Source organism: Azolla caroliniana, unplaced genomic scaffold (genome assembly GCF_043228905.1).
Source record: "Azolla caroliniana isolate FFs.n. ecotype wild unplaced genomic scaffold, voAzoCaro1.0.p SCAF_5, whole genome shotgun sequence".
Taxonomy (NCBI): Eukaryota; Viridiplantae; Streptophyta; class Polypodiopsida; order Salviniales; family Salviniaceae; genus Azolla; species Azolla caroliniana.
This window is the reverse complement of record NW_028230440.1, coordinates 22,863,665-22,881,954: the sequence shown is the minus strand read 5'-3', so window position 1 is coordinate 22,881,954 and position 18,290 is coordinate 22,863,665.

The window sequence follows — 18,290 nt, the reverse complement described above, 5'->3', positions numbered from 1 at the left end:
CCTTAAGTTTTTTGTCTCTAAATATGTATGACTAAACTTTTTACATCAGTGCAATCTTGATTTTGGTCTCTCAAAATTTGAGAATCTAATTGAGTCTGAGCTTTGGAGTTTTGGGTCTCTAGAAAAACCCGATCTTTGAAGTATTTGGTCTTTGATTATGTGTGCTCTTTGAAACTTTTGGCAACTACACTTTTTATATGTGAAAATCAAGATTACTGGTTTTTGAAATTTGAAAATCTGAATTATTGGATTATTAGTCTCTGATGATCTTTGAAATTTTTGGTTTTCTTGAATGTGTGATTGTAAATAATCAAGTATGTGATTATGTGCTGCGGAAATATTGTTGGGAAAACTAGTTCCTCAGGATGGAGAGATGAGCTGAATCGGTTGACAACAACTCGGCCAAGGCCGAAAAATCAACCAATTCCCGATTCGGTTGAGGCCGAATTGGAGTAATAATCAATTCCGTAAATAGTCGAACCGGTTGAAGCTGACTGGGGGCTATATTTGAAAATAGCCTCAATGTTCCCTTGGTGGGCTATATTTGTAAATAGCCCATATTGTAAATACACTTAGGGCAAATCATTATATGTGGTGGAATCATTAGCGTGCATTAGAGTGTAACTAGTGTGAGAGAGAGAGTGAGAGAGAGTTGTAAGTCTGTAACCGCTTGTAGATGAAGGTTGTTCCCTTCCCTTAGAGTCTCTTATTGTATTCCTCTTGATATAGTGATTCTATTCAAAGTCTATGGACTCCTGTGGTTTTTTCCATTTTAGGGTTTCTATTGAGAATCAAGCTCAACCTAGTTTAGTGTTTGAACACACCTTGAGAGTGTATGAACACTCAAAGGTCAAATTTAAAAGTCACGATTACTTTTGTAGCATTAACTATGTGTCATAGAATCATATTCTATGACACATAACTATTGAGTTTCCACATTCCCCATGACCCATGAGCTTCGGTAGTTAATGAAGAGAGAGGGTGACTATATAAAGCACCCTCCTCCTACTTTGTAATGTATCGGTTAACCTCCTTTGTAATATACATCTTCTTGAGTATTCTATTTTCCATTTGATCTATCTTGTGTCTCTCTCATCTCCTCTCCTCTCCTCAAACAAACAAACACACACACACACACACACACACACACACACACACACACAACACATCTCTAACCTATTCTGCTGCACAAAATCATCATTGATTCTTTACATGGTATCAGAGCGCTTTGGTAGCTCGATGTAACCCATCTGTGTGTGTTGTGTTGTGTCTATGCCGACGATTTGCTATAGTAGTGCTGCTACATAGCTCGTATTCAAGAGAGAAGAAGAAGGCAGAAATCTACATCGACATAATCAAATAAAGAGCGCTCTCCCTGGCGAGAAGTTAGATAGAAACAACTTTGCATCTTGGGAGTACAAGATGCATCAATACCTTGTCGGTCAAGGATATTAGAGCTACATCAAACGAGCACAAGCTAATCGACACGACCCAAAAGACATTGATTACTCAACATGGGAGCAAGCCGTGAATCGAGTAATGTATTGCTTGGCGACATGTGTTCATGACCACATGCTTGGCTACATTCGAGAAGTCGAGACGCCGAAGGCAACGTGGGAGAATCGTAGGAAGATTTTCGCGGGCAACACAACCGCAAGAAAGCTTCAACTCCGCCAAGAATTGAATAATATCCAACAAACTTGGGATATGTCCATCACAAATTACACCTTGAATATCAAGGAGCTTTGTGATTCACTCGGCTCAATAAGTGTCAATGTGGAGGATGATGAGATGGTACAAATATGCCTCGGCGGCCTTGCACCACAGTTCGGCACGATGAGAATCGTCATCCTAACAAGGGAGAATCCTCCCTCTTTCTTTGATCTTCAATTCATGTTGTTGGTTGAAGAAAACCATGTTCGAACAAGGAGCAATGCCTCGGAAGGCCACATCCTCTACACACATTCGAACGGAGGAAGAGGACGTGGCCGAGCAAAAGGCTGATTCGGATGAGGTCCGACCTATGAAAACAACTCTCACTTTCGGCAAGAAAGCGGAAACAATCAAGGAACGTTCAGATGACCATGGCGGAATGTTCGTGATGAGACATTGAGCAAATTCTACGTCGGCTTCTACTTCGACTAGTGCCTCCAATCCAGTAGATGTATGGATTGTCGACTTTGGTGCTTCAAAACATATGACGTCTCATCAAGAATGGCATTGAGACTTATGAGAGCCGGATTTACCCGACTATGTCGAAACCGTAGACGACACTACTCATCTGATTCGGTATATCAGCAATGTCCCATTCGGGAAAGATGGCGAACAAACTTGCATAAAAAATGTCTTGCATGTACCGGCCATAACGAAGAATTTGGTCTCGGTCAGCCAAATTGTTGAGCAGGGCATGCAAGTTTGATTCAATCAAGGTGGTTGCTTCATCAAGAAAGAAGGTCGACACATCGCTCGAGGTCGAGGGAAGGTCGAATGTTTATCCTCGTGCTGAACGAGGTGAAATCGGCCATGTTTGCAAAGGGCCTCAAAGTCGACACAGACATAGAGTTATGGCTCAAAAGAATTGGCCATATCAATCTCACGAAACTCAAGGGCATGCAATCGAAAGGAGTCGTCATTGGACTTCTGACGTTCAAAGAGAAAGAGATTGAAGGAGTATGTGGATCTTACTAATTCGGTAAGCAACATCGGCACGCATTTCAAAAGAAGAGAAATGTGAGCAAAGGCCCCCTATATGCGGTCCACTCGGATGTGTGGGGACCGACACAAACAACCACATTCGGAGGATGTCAGTACTATGTTACCTTCCAAAAATTCAAAAGCGAAGTCAAAAAGACAACTGGCTGCCATGTACGATGTCTTCGGTCAAACAGAGGAAAGGAATACTTCTCTCATGCGTTCACGGCATACCTTCGCCAAGAAGGAATTCGACGAGAATTCACTTGCCGACACACACCGCAACATAACGGTGTAGCCGAACGCAAGAATCGATACATCCTCCAAATAGCACGGGCCATGCTGAACAAGAAGCATATGCTCAAGTCATATTGGGCAGAAGCTACAAATATTGTCGTCTACCTCATAAACCGGTGCACAACATCTGGAGTGCACGAGGTCACTCCTCATGAGAAGTATTATGGAAAGAAGTTGATTATATCCCATGTAAGGATATTTGGCTCAATCGCATACGTGCATATTCCCGACGAAATATGGGAAAAGCTAGATCCCAAGTCGAAGAAGTGTATTCTCGTAGGGTACTCATTAGATCAAAGGGGGTACAAGTGCTTCAACCCCTCTAATCAGAAGGTTCATGTAAGTCGGGATATCGTCTTTGACGAATCGGCATCATGGTACGAACTGGAGCTGACTCCTCCCAAATCATTTCCAGTCGACCTAAACTTGGCCAACTAAGACAAAGATCAACTGAGGCATATGTTCAAAGAAAGTTCGATCACGACCAGGCTTAGTGGGCCACAAGAACCCCCGAGCGACCAGAGCACATCTCGGCCAAGTTCGAAGATGGACAAAGGCAAGACTAAAATGTTGGAATATGAAAACGATCAATTTGACGGCAACGAATGGACTCACTCATTCGACAGTGAGTATGGTGGCTTTGATGTGCCTCTTATGAGGTCACCTGGAGTAAGAAAGTACTCGCATCGGCAAATGAGAAACTCTTTCGCTCCACCCAAGAGAAGAATCTGGTTAGCCGATTCGGCGATAATGACTATATGACATACCATTATGCCTTTATGATGAAGGTGGTGATAGTTCGTGAACCGGGAAATTTTTCCGAAGTAGCCAAGGATCCACGATGGGTCGAAGCAATAAAAGAGGAGATGCAAGCATTATGCAAGAACGAGACATGGGATCTCGTTCCCCACGCACCTCACGAGAAGGCGATCAGTTGTAGATAGATTTACAAAGTGAAGTATAATGTTTACGGCTCCGTCAACCACTACAAAGCCCGACTCGTAGCAAAAGGATACGCACAAACACATGGAGTCAACTATGAAGAGACCTTTGTCCCAGTGGCAAAGATGAGGACTGTGCGGACCGTGATTGCACTTGCAACGGCGAAAGGGTGGCACCTCCATCAAATGGACGTCAAGAACGCCTTTCTTCAAGGAGAATTAGAAGAGCTTTACTTGCGACAACCACCCGGCTTCGAATCGCGCACCCATCAAAAAGCAGTCTGCTGACTAAAGAAAGCACCGTGTGCTTGGCATTCGAAGATAATACAATATCTTCATCGATTCGGCTTTCGAATGTCAAAATCCAACAACTCTCTCTATGTAAGAAGCGATTCCGAAAGTCTGATTGTCATCATCCAATACGTGGATGATCTAGTCATTGGGTGTAAAAGTCTAGTCAACATCAACAAGGTCAAGTCCCTCCCCTCTAGCAAATTCAAGATGACGGACATGAAGGAGCTCCATTACTTCCTTGGCATTGAGGTAATTCAGACTCCAGCCGCCATTATGATCTCTCAAAGACACTACATCCTTAACTTGTTACACAAGTTCGATATGACTTAGTGAAAATCTGTGGCAACCCCTCTCTATCGAAACCTCAAACTGGATGCCAACTCCGGCACATATGCGTGTTAGCCAACTCAGTATCGACAACTGATCAGGAGCCTCATCTATCTAATAATCACTCGTCCTGAGCTTAGCTACGCGGTCGGTCTCCTTAGCCAATTCATGCAAAAACCACGTGACATTCACTTGGATTGCGTTAAGCGAGTATTACGATACATGAGTAGCACAATGGATTGTGGCATCCTCTACAAGTCGGCAATGCCAATTCGACTCAAAGGGTACTCAGATGCCGACTGGGTTGGTTACAGAGCCGATCGACGATCGACCTCCAAATTTGTTTTCTCCCTCGGCAATGGAGCAATATCCTAGAGTAGCAAGAAGCATCCGATTGTTGCACTTTTGAGCACAGAGGCCGAATACAGGTGCACAATTGTGGCTACATGCAAAGCCGTATGGCTCAAGACGATTTTGAAGGATCTAGGTGTTCCCATCAAGGATCTGTCTCCCCTTTACTGTGACAACATGATCAATATTTATCTAGCTCAGACCCTAGTGTTCCACGCGTGCATGAAGCATATCGAGGTGCACTATCACTTCATCCGAGAGCATGTTCAGATTGGAGATGTCGACCTTCAACATATCAACATTAAGCTTCAAACAATCGACATCTTCACCAAAGCCCTAGGAGCCGACAAGCTTCAGCAATTCATGTCAAACCTCGCATTGACGATCCTTGACTTGCCAAGCTTGAGGGGGAGTACAAGAGAGAACCAGATACCGTCTGAACCAGGTACCACTAGAAGCGGACAACAAACAAGAGAGAACCTGATACCAACGAACGCGGACATCAACTGAAAGGAACCAACCTCATTTGAGCTTGAGGGGGCATGTTGAGAATCAAGCTCAACCTAGTTTAGTGTGTGAATACTCAAAGGTCAAAAGTCACCACTACTTTTGTATATGAGTTACATTAGTTACATTCTATGACACATTAGTTACTGTTACAGAGTGGTGTTGTGCTCACACTCTTGCCTATTCTTAAGGTGTGTTCACACCCTAGAGTAAGTTGAGTTTGACTCTCAACACACCCTAGAGTAAGTTGGGCAGTTGACTTCCAATTTTGTTATGTTCAGTTTCGGCGATGTCCGGTTCAAGCTTTTGGCTTTGGTTGGTATCCGGCTTCGTGTTGGGTTTGATGTCTAGGTCTATGTTTTGGACTTTACTCCACCTCAAGCTTGGCAAGTCAAAGGTCGAAAGTCCAAGCTCTATCGAGAATTATTGAAGCTTGTCAGCCCCTAGGGCTTTTGTAAAGATGTCGACTTTCTAAAGCTTTGTGCTAATATGTTGAAGGTTGACATCCCCCACAAGGACACGTTCTGTCACGGACGAGTATAACAGAGCAAAACCAAGACGAGACTAAATATTAAGAGAGAGAAGAGACAAGAGAAAGAGAACAAGAACTCAACTTATGCTTCTGTAACTTGTGTTGTTCACCTTGATTAGAATCAAGGTGCACCTAAGTATTTGTATAAGAAGGCAGAGGTCTTGATGCAAGCTAGAAATATTCTAGAGAACGCATGAGGATGCATGCAAGCTAGGAAACTTCTAGAGAATGCATGAGGATGCATTCTCTAGAAGTTTCTAGAAAGTTCTAGTGTTCAATCTACAATATATGTTGGATTTTATACAAGGATGCCCAGATGGATATAGCTTAGTTGGAAAGGTTGCCCAATGGAGACCATGAGTGTTGAGAACGCGATCGTCTAGGTGCGAAACAATCTCAACACTCTTTTGTGAGGAGATCGTTAATAGATGCAATGAAGAAGATTGATGGCAACTAGAAACAAAATCAAGAAGGAAGATCAACAAGAACGCAAGAGAAAGAGACGTTAGGCACAAGATGAACTATATTTGCAACCAACAGAAAGCTAGGTTACAAAGTCTGTTTATATACTGACTAACTTAGGGAAACTACCCTTCTCACTATTTACATAAATAGCCTAAACCTAGTGTGTACAAAGGGAGACAATGTGAATACGTTCATTAGAGACCTGCATTCAACAATGAGGTCATAGTGTGTACAATGAGGTCATGGGTTCATTAGAAACCCGCATTCCATAGTGGCATCCTAGGTTTGTGACACATTCTCAGATGAAGTGGTAGTGCACCTCAATGTGCTTAGTCCGAGTGTTAGAGCTTAGATCTAAAGTAAGCATATGATAAGGATAACAAAGATAGATTATAAGAAAGGAGAGAGACAAAGAAGGGTGTCGATTCACCTGACCACCCTCGAGCGAGGGGATCGAGATAGACTTGAGCCTCGATCAGTGTCCCATACCACCGTCGTGGCGTCGAGTCGTACTTGGTGCTGGCGTGCTCACTACAAGAGTTGACCCACCACAATGACGGAGTCTCGACATAGTCAAGAGATGATGAAATGAGGGTAACAAGGCCTCATATTTATAGCCAGGCCCAAGACCCCCAGGCAAGTTCACACTTGGCCTAATGGGTTGTCTCAATCCCGAGGATTAAAAGTAATCCTCCCCTTCTTTACACTCTCGTTTAACCCTCACACTTTATCCACGTGGATAGAATACTACGGTACATTCTCACCACGGGATATTATATGGTCATGCCCGTAACATACTCCCCCTCTTTACAACATTGCACTCTTGCAATGAAAAGTTAGGGAAGTTAGTTCTAAGCGTAATCTCGTGTTCCCATGTGGCATCTTTGAAAGATTTATCCATCCATTTAATTTTAAATTCTTGGATTATTTTAGAACGCAAATTTTTTGTTTTAACATCGAGAATTTTTTCTAGTACATGTGGTTTAGAAGATAATTATTTAGAAGTAACCAAAGTTTCACTTGTAACTCTATTGTAACTATAACATGACTCCGATACAAACTGTTAGAGTTATGTTCTAAAGTAAGCACATGATAAGGATAACAAAGATAGATTAATACGAAAGGAGAGAGAGAAGGAAGGGTGATGATCCACCCGACCCCCAAGCGAAGGAATCGAGATAGACTTGAGCCTCGATCGGCGTCCCATACCATCGTTGTGGCGTTGAGTCGTACCTGGTGATGGCGCGCTCGCTACAAGAGTTGACCCACCACAAGAATGGAGTCCCGACATAGTCAAGAGATGATGAAATGAGGGTAGCAGGGCCTCCTATTTATATCCAGACCCAAGACCCCCAGGCAAGTTCACACTTGGCCTAATGGGTTGTCTAAATCCCAAGGATTAAAATCAATCATCCCCTTCTTTACACTCTCATTTAAACACTTTATCCACGTGTATAGAATACTACGATACATTCTCACCACGGGATATTATATGGTCATGCTCGTAACATACTCCCCCTCTTTAAAACATTGCACTCTTGCAATGAATTATTAGGGAAGTTGGTTCTAAGAGTATTTTCGCGTTCCCATGTGGCATCTTTTATAGACTTATCCATCCATTTAATTTAAAATTCTCGGATTATTTTAGAACGTAAATTTTTTGTTTTAATATCAAGAATTCTTTTTGGTACATGTGGTTTAGAAGATAATTCTTCAGAAGTAACCAGAGTTTTAGTTGTCCATGTATTATCCCCAAAACCAAGAAGTTCTTCTACACAACTTACATGAAAAACTGGATGGCTTTCAACGTCATCAGTAAGAACGAAATGATAGGTTGATGAACCAATGCGTTTGAGGACTGTAAAAGGTCCACAAAACCGTGGGGCTAACTTAGGGCACTTACCCGTAGACAATGTCTTAGAATTGTGAGGTACATGTAAAAATACCTTTTGTTCGGGGTTGAATACACGAGGTTGCCTATTATTATCGACATAAAAACATGCTCTATCTTGAGCTGTTTTTATATTATCTCGTGCAATATGCAACATATCTTGCATATCCCAAAGAAAGTTTTACGTACTTCACAACTCATCATGATGTATATTAACATCAATCGGGGCTCGTGGCTGAAAACCATACATCAACATAAAAGGACTATATCTCGTCGATGTATGTTTGGAGTTGTTATAAGCAAACTTTAAAATTGGGAGATAATGTTCCCATTTTGTTGGTTTTGTGGAGCATGTCCTCAATAATTTGATTTACTCGTTCTGTTTTTCCATCGCATTGAGGATGATTCGTGGAGCTCGTGCTCAATGTAGTTTCTAACTTCTTAAAGACTTGCGTCCAAAAGTCGCTAGTAAACTTTGGATCTCGTTCACTAACGATATCCATCGGTAACCCATAAAAACGAATTAACTCATCAACAAATTGGTAAGCCAATTCAGGAGATCTTACCGTGGTTTTTGTGGCAATGAACCTGGCCATTTTAGTTAGTCTATCAACCACAACCCAGATGGCATCATGACCTTTTTGGGTGCGAGGAAGGCTAACAATAAAATCCATGAATATACTTTCCCACTTATTATTGGGAATGTCCAAGGGATGTAAAAGTCTTGCGGTTTTAAGTCGCTCAACTTTGTTAACCTTACACTGGTGACATTTACTCACATAACTATGCATGTCAAGACGCATCTTAGGCCAATAGAATTGAGTGGAGATGAGAACGAGTGTACGATATATTCCAAGGTGCCCTGTTGAGGGTGCATCATGGCATTAAAAAAAAATTCTCCTTTTTACCTCGGGCAAATTTGAAACACACACCTTCCCATTACGATACAATAGACTGTTAGCAATGTGGAAGTATTCCCTCAAGGATGTGGTGGTTTCTATTCCAGACTCCACTCTTGCCCAGTATTTCGCAAAAAAATTGTCATTAGGATACTTTCCTCGAAAGTGATCATAAAGATTTGATGTTATTTCAGTGAAGCTAAGCATGTTAACTTCACGAATGCGACTTAGTGCATCAACCACAGTGTTCATGGAACCTTTACAATATCGTATGGAAAAATCAAAGTCCTGGATGAGATCTGCCCATCGTGCCTTACGACCTTTCAGGACTCGTGGTCCATAGTTACCACAAAATGATTTCCATAAAGATAATGGCGCCATGTCTTGAGCGCATGAATAACTGCAAATAATTCCTTTCCTTGCACGATATACCGACACTGAGCAAAATCCAGTTTCTTACTCTCAAATGCTATAGGTTTACCATCTTAATATAGGACGATACCTATAGCATAATCACTTGCATTGGTTTCAACCTGAAAAGGTTTTGAAGGATCAGGTAAAAGAAGTGAAGGAGCCTTGCACACCAGGTCCTTGAGTTCCTTAAAGGCGAGGTCTAGTGTAGCATTGCACACAATAGGTTTTGTAAACGTACACGTTTGACCTTTGAGATGTTCAATAAACGGTGTCAATTTGGAGTAATTACAAAGAGATTTTCGCAAAAACCCAACAAAACCAAGGAATGATCGAACTTCTCAAATATTCCGAAGAGTGGGCCAAAGTTTGACTTTCTCGATGAGAGATGGATCAATTTCAACTCCTCGTTCGGTTATGAGATGTGCAAGATAAGTAATTGATTTCTTGAAGAACACGCATTTTGAGATCTTCCCGTAAAAATATTTGTCGCACAATATTTGTAAAACAAAGCGGACATGTTTAGCATGTTCTTCTAATGTACAGCTATAAACTAGAATATCATCCAAGAAAATAACGACAAATTTGCCAAGTTGTTCTCAGAAAATGTCATTCATTTCTTGTTGAAATGTAGCCGGAGCATTGGTCAAATCGAAAGGCATAACCAAAAACTCGTTATGGCCATAGCACGTACGAAATGTCGTTTTAGGAACATCTTCCTCACTTATACGAATTTGATGATAGCCTATACGAAGATCAAGTTTCATAAAATACCAAGCTCCCTAGAGACGGTCAATTAGATCATCAACCCGGGGCAATGGATATGAATTCTTGTTCGTCACTTTATTCAAGCGTCGGCAATTAATACACATACGCCATGTGCCCTCTTTCTTCTTTACCAAGAGAACAGGTGCACCCCATGGAGATTTACTCTAACGTATATAACTCATTCGTAAATAGTCCTTGAGTTGCTTAGATACCTCATCCCCTTCGGATCGACTTAAGCAATAAGGAGGTATAGTTATTGGTGCAACACCAGGTACAATATCTATACGATGCTCTATATTATGTTTAGGAGGTAACCCATGTGGTAGTTCACTCGGAAAATCATCATGAAAATCATTTAAGATTTCATCGAGTTGTTGTTCAAAATATGATAATTGACCCGAGACATTATCGATATTATAAACGTGAATGTTCGGATCAAGTACACAATAAAATAAAGAAGAACATCACAACTCGGATATTGATGGAGAGGAAACAATCGAAAGAGATTTTTTATTTACGCATTGAATAAAATGAATACAATCGTTCAATACAAAGGAAATGGAATGGCGAAACCAATCAATAGACAAGGAAGATTTTTTATTATAAAACCAAGGATAACCCAGTATTACATCAGTGGTACAAAGATTCATTACATGGAAGTCTGCTTCCTCTATATAAGTATCAATGGAAATTCCTAACGAATGAATCGCCCTGTTGATTTATTGTACTCTTCCATCAGCCAAGTGCACCTTACGGTGTGATCACTTACGGTGGGTTGGATTCCCCATATATGAACCAAACGATCATTCACAAAGTTGTGTGAGCTTCTCGAATCAAATAAAAATTGTACGGGAGATCCATTGATATACTCGTTTGCACGAAGTAAATCATTGGGTTCCAATACATAGTGAAGGAAAGAACATTTACAATAACTGAATGATGTGTATAGACTTGAAGAACGTTAGGAATCTAACCTTTATGGTCTGCAACTTTTGTTTTGTTGTCGTGCTCTTTCCGTTGGAGCTTTCGACATTGCTCTTTTGTATGACCCTTCTTTTTGCAGAATACACAAAAAGGATGTTGTCGCTTACAATCGTGATCCATGAATTCGTTGGGTGTCTTGAGTTTCACATCAAATCGCAACTACTTAGTCCCCAGCACTTCGTTGGGTTTGTTATGGTCCTTCTTCGAAGTGCGTTGATAGCGAAGAACTATTTCAACAGCCTCTTCGAAGGATTTGGGATCCTTATCATGCACTATCTAGTGATAGTCTGAATTGGGAATGCCATTGACAAAACACGTTATTAACCAGTTGTCCCCTTCTAGACCCGATTTTTGGATTTGGGTTCTAGCATGGTGAACATGGTCTTCTAACGCGGAAAACTTCCTGCTAGAGAGGTTCATTAAAGCTTGTGTTGCCTCGGTTTGAGATGGATATTGCAAAAATTTGCCCTTGAAAACTGTGACTAATTCTGTCTAGGTATCGAGCAATTTCCCCAAAGTGCGAAGCCCACGCCACCAAGCGGAGGCCTTACCCCTTAGTTCTCGACCAACATATGCAATTTTCGTACTATCTGGCTTGGGAAAGAGCTCAAAATGAGACTCCCATCAGCCCAACCACGTGCAGATTGCTTCTTCGGTTCTTTCCTTTTTTCTACCGTAAATGGCTTTACGACAAATGATGGTTCACCTTGATGTTCATCGAGACTATCTATTAGTATCACGTTGTAAACTAATGACACGTGCCTCGTGAGCACTATGAGATTCCCGAAGTTCGGTCATCTGATGCAAGGTTGAATTAAAGAAATTTTATATTTGTAAAAAATACGACTCAATGGGGATTGGCTCAGGAGGATTTCCTTGATTTCCTTCCACTTGTGCGGATGCCATCGGGTCGTTATTATGAGCCATTGAATGATAATTCTGGCAAAGAAATAGGATAAGGTCAAACAAATAGTCATAACATTATGTCATGATGTAAACTCATCATGGGCAAACATTAATCGATATCATGATCTCACGTCAATACCCCTCTAGACGTATGAGATGAGGTTCAGGATCAGGTTACTATGGTAACATAAAGGTGTTTTAAAAACCATGGGGGTGACAAATGAATGTCTTTCCCTAATCTCTGTATCGATTTTTTCATGGCGGCTCCCCGAGGCTCAACCATGTATGTTTGCGTCATGAACAGTTTAAACATGGAAAAATGTTAACAATAAACTATAATGTCTTTGTGCCCACGCATGTGGTTTCGGCTCTTTAAGTCCTGTTACGAGGACCCTGAAGTGCACTTAGACCTAAAGTCTAAACATGTGTTATAGTCATATGTATCAACGATGTTGTATGGTCTTGGTCATATTTGAACTCAAGACCTCGAGAACAAATGCATTAAACACTTGAGCTAACCAATCGGTTTGCTCATTTTGAGTGTTTAATGTTTTATAAATGCGTATAAGAGATATGCAAAGGCATTTGCCCATACATGTTTTTTAAAAGAAAACATATATGTCGAGAGTCCTTATTTCCCCCTCGTTTACTACAAAATTATGTTGGTACGTTACCTAACCTGAAGTCTCATAATTACGATGGCATACACCAAAGTGCAACCTAATGGTTAAGCCAACTGAGCCTTCTTTTCATAGTAGGCCTACGTGGCCCATCACATGGTTACATCATTACGAATGCCTTCTATAATGATGATCTCATGGTGGCATCGTATCCATGTAACGAGGGAGGGATGTTGGATGTGTGTGTCATTGGAGCGACCTCACATGAAGTGGGTCAAGCCCCACGCACTCAACATCATTGTCCCTATGATTGTTTTGTTATAACACGTAGCAAAATCTAAGTGACCAACGGGGATGACAACAAAAAAATTGTTGAAAAATGGATGGTGACTACTCCATTCTCACAAAAATGTGATGACGGCCACCAAGATCCTTTCCCCGAAAAGGACCACATTCGATATACAAAATATGATAATAATTAATATACACATATGTATGTTTATCACATGTATACGATCAAATACGTATATATGTGACCACATATGCATATATTTAAAAAAATCGTAACATAAAATAGCCAACAAATGATGAAATCGAGACACGTAATCGAGGCATATAGCCTTTATGCACACGAAACATCCAAAAATAAGGGTGAACGTAATACACAATTGAGGTATTGACCTCTTATGCATACGACACCAATCACATATCATTTACATAGAAATCGAGGTATTCACCTCATATGCATACATAACATATGTATGTGAATGTAATACGCAATTGAGGTATTAACCTTGTACGTATACGACGCGAATCACATATCAAATATATGTCAAATGGTATTCATCTTGACATGCACATAAGTATACATTTTATACAACCAATCCATTACCACTACAACATCATTGAATCAAATTTAAAAAATACATATTGACTATACATGATTAGATTGGGAGAAGAAAGAATAGAGAAAAAAAATCAGAATGAGTTACCGAATTTCGCTTGTTAATGCCTTTCTGAATCATTGTCGACCGCACACCGATCGATTGTCATCCATCAAAAGAAAACAATCAACAAACAAAACATTAGAAACATGGCTCTGATACCAACTGTTAGAGCTTAGATCTAAACTAAGCATATGATAAGGATAACGAAGATAGTTTATAAGAAAGGAGAGAGAGAAAGAAGGGTGTCGATCCACTCAAGCACCCCCGAGCGAAGGGATCGAGACGGACTCGAGCCTTGATCAGCGTCCCATACCATCGTTGTGGCATTGAGTCATACCTGGTGCTAGCACGCTCGCTACAAGAGTTGACCCACCACAATGACAGAGTCTCGACGTAGTCAACAGATGATGAAATGAGGGTAGTTAGGCCTCATATTTATAGCCAGACCCAAGGCCCCCAGGCAAGTTCACACTTGGCCTAATGGGTTGTCTCAATCCCGAGGATTAAAAGTATTCCTCCCCTTCTTTACACTCTCGTTTAACCCTCACACTTTATCCACGTGTATAGAATACTACAATACATTCTCACCACGGGATATTATATGGTCATGCCCGTAACATCAAGCATGGAAGACCAAGTTCCGAGCAAGATGAATACTTTGAGGTTATCGTAGTAGATCAAGATTGCATTGTTGATGGAGATGTCCAAATCTTTTAAAATCCTCTTGAGCCATACCGCTTCACATGCAGCTACGACCGCACCCCTGTATTCGGCCTCTATGCTCGACAATGCGATCGTCAGCTTCGTTTTGCTTCTCCAGGATATGGCACCACTTTCGATGGAGAAAAAAAACCCTGAGATTGAGCGTCGGTCGGCTTTGTAGCCGACCCAATCGGCATCTGTGTGCCCTTTGAGTCGAATTGGCATTGCTAACTTGTAGAGAATGTCATAATCCATCATGCCGCTCACGTATTGTAACACTCTCTTAGCACAATCTAGATGAATATCGCATGGTGTTTGCATGAATTGGCTAAGGAAGTCAACTAGATAGCAGAGGTCGGGTCGAGTGATAGTGAGGTAGATTAGGCTTCCTACCAATTGTCGATAGTGTGTCAACTCACAATCTATAGTGCCGGAATCGGCGTCTAACTTCATGTTTTGATCAAGAGGAGTAGACACATGCTTACATTCAGTCATCCCGAACTTGAATAGTAAGTTTAGGATGTAGTGTTGTTGGGAGATCATGATGCTCTTTGGAGTCTGAATTACATCAATGCCTAGGAATAGTGGAGCTCTTTCATGTCCTTCATCTTGAATTTTCCAGAGAGGAGCATCTTGATGTTGTTGTTATCGGCTATGTATTCTCCTCCAATCACCACGCCATCGCCATATATGATAATGAATATCTAACCACTTGGGTCGCTTTGAATGAATAGGGAATTGTCAGAATTGGACATCCGAAAGCCAATTTGGTGAAGGAACTATGTTATCTTTGAGTGCCATGCTCTAGACGCTTGCTTGAGGCCATAGAGAGGCTTCTTAAGTCGGCATACAACATTCGGATGTGATCTCGTTTTGAAGCCAGGTGGTTGTACCATGTACACCTCCTCTTCTATCTCACCTTGGAGGAACACATTCTTTACGTCCATTTGATGGAGATGAAACCCTTTTGTTGCAATTAAAGCTAGTACAGTCTGAATCGTTCCTTAGTAATTACGTGAGGGGGCCTCCTTCCCCATCTCTTGAACTAGACTGAACCAGTTGTTACTGATGATAGAGAACTGGCAATTTTTTAGCAGAACGTAGCATGTAGTCATTGTCGTCGAACCGGGTGACGACATTCTTTTCTCTGGTCGAGCGTCAGAGTTTCTCGTTTGTTGCTGCAAGAGCTTTACTTCGGGCATTCGCATAATAGGCACACCAAACTCACTATCCAGTGAGTGAGCTGACACGTCCAAATCTTTCCGTCAAAGTGGTCGACTTCATATTCAAGCATCTCACTTTTTCCTTTATCCGATGCAACACCTTATTGAGTCGTGTTTTGATTGCTTAGCGGCTCTTGCGGTCCACTCAACATGGTTGCGATTGGGCTTTCCCTTGGTATCAGACTATGTCGAATGTCAGCCTCCGAGTTGAATTCCAATTCCTCCTCTATCAGTTTGGGTGTAGATGTGTCGGGTTCATACCATGACCCCAATTCGTCAAATACAACATCCCAACTCCCAACTCACTCGAACCTTTTGGGTAGAAGTGTTGAAGCACTTGTACCCCTTTTGCTCAAGAGAATACTCCACAAGAATACATTTTTTTTATATCAAATCGAGCTTTTACCTTTTCTCATCGGGAATATGCACAAATGCAATGGAATCGAATATTTTATGTGAGATAGATCTTGCTTCCTTCCAAATTATTTCTCGTGACATGTGACGTCATGTATGTTAGATGTTGTACATCGATTCCTCAAGTACATGATCATACATGCCGCTTTTTCCCAATATGAGTTTGGTAAGTTCTTCTCATTCATCATGGCCCTTGCTACCTCGAGGATGTGTCGATTCTTCCTTTCGCCTGCTCTGTTTTGTTGTGGCATGTGTCAGCACATAAATTCTCAATAGATTCCTTCTTTTTGGAGAAATGTTGTGACGGTGTCAAAGAAGTACTCTTTTCCTCCATCCGATCAAAGGCACCGAACATGTCGGCCCATTTCCTTTTCAACTCCGTTCTTGAAATTTTGGAAGTGTGAAAACACTTCATTCTTCTGGCGCATTGGAAAGATCCAAGTGTGCCTGTAGTAGTCATCGATGAAAGTGACATAGTAACAACATCCATCGAATGTTGTTGTTTGTGTCCCCAAACATCTTAGTGGATTACATCCAAGATGCCTTTACTCACATTTCTTTCTTTTGGAAATGGGTGTTGATGTTGTTTGTCGAATTGGAATGCCTCACAAATTCCTTTGATTCCCTTCTCTTTGAAGGTTGGAAATATGATAACAACTCCTTTTGTTTGCATCCCTTGAGTTTTTGGAGGTTGATGTGGTTGATTCTCTTGTGCCACAACTCTATGTCAATGGCAGCTTTATGACCCTTCGCAAACGTGGCCGATTTTACCTTGTTTGAATCGAGACTAAACATTCGGCCTTCCTTTCGTCCTCTACGATGAGTCAGCCCTCCTTTTCGATGAAACATCCTCCATGGGTGAATCGGATTTGCATGCTTTGCTCCACAATTTTGTCGATCGAGATCAAGTTTTTTGTTATTGTCTGGGCTCTGAACATGCAGGACATTCTTAATAAAGGTTTTGATTCTTTGTTGAATGAGACATTGCATGTTTGGTCTGTTTGCTTGTTTGGTCTGGCATGGAAGCTCCCCCTTCTTTCAAGCATTCCACAATTGTTCCCACTTTCTAGCCGAAAGTGCCCTCATGAGATGGACCTCGTCCGTTTCTTCCTTGGCCAAATCGACCTCTTCTTTCGTGACTGCGTCCTCTACCACCCTTCGAGTGTGAATAGAGCATGTGTCCTTCCGAGGCGATGATCCTTGACATTTGGATGTGGTTTTCTTCCACCAATAGCATTGACTGAAGGTTGACGAAGGAAGGTGGATTCTCCCTTGTTAGAACGGCGGTTCTCATGGTGCGAGGCCACCAAGGCATATTTGCACCATTTCATCCTCATCAACATTGACGTTGATCGAGCCATGTGAGTCACATAACTCCTTGATCTTCAAGGTGTAGCTTATGATCAACATGTCCTTTTGTTGGACATTGTTCAACTCTTGACGGAGTTGAAGCTTTCATGCAATCGTATTAGCTGCAAATATCTTCTTGAGGCTCTCCCAAGCTTCTTTCAACATTTTGGCTTCTCGAATGTAGCCAAGCATGTGATCGTGAACACATGACACCAAGCAGTACAACACTCGACAAAGATGCACAATTGTTTCGATCCAACTTTTCACTAGGAAGTGAGCTTCCCATCTGAGTATTCATGATGGTCTAAATGGGGTTCCTTCTTCTTCTTCTTCTTCTTCTTCTTCTTCTTCTTCTTCTTCTCTCTTAAATACGAACTATGTAGTGGTACTACGATAGCGATCAACTGGTTCCACTTGAATGATGGTGTAGGAGACAACACTTGCAGATGGGCTAGATCACACTACCAAATCTCTCTGATACCATGTAAATAATCAAGTATGTGATTATGTATTGCGGAAATAGATTAGTGGTATGTGTGTGTATGAGAGAAGAGAGAATAGACACAAGATAGACAGAAAATAGAAAATTGTATTTTCACAAGAAAGAATGACAACCAACCGTTACAAAAGAGAGAGAAGGGTCCTTTATATGTAAAGTCACCTTCTCCGTATATTTTCTCACTATAATGCCCTCTCTCTCTTTCTAGGATCTCGGGAAGGGGAAAACCTTAACTACCTCAATAATTGTGTCATAGGAGTTGCATTCTATG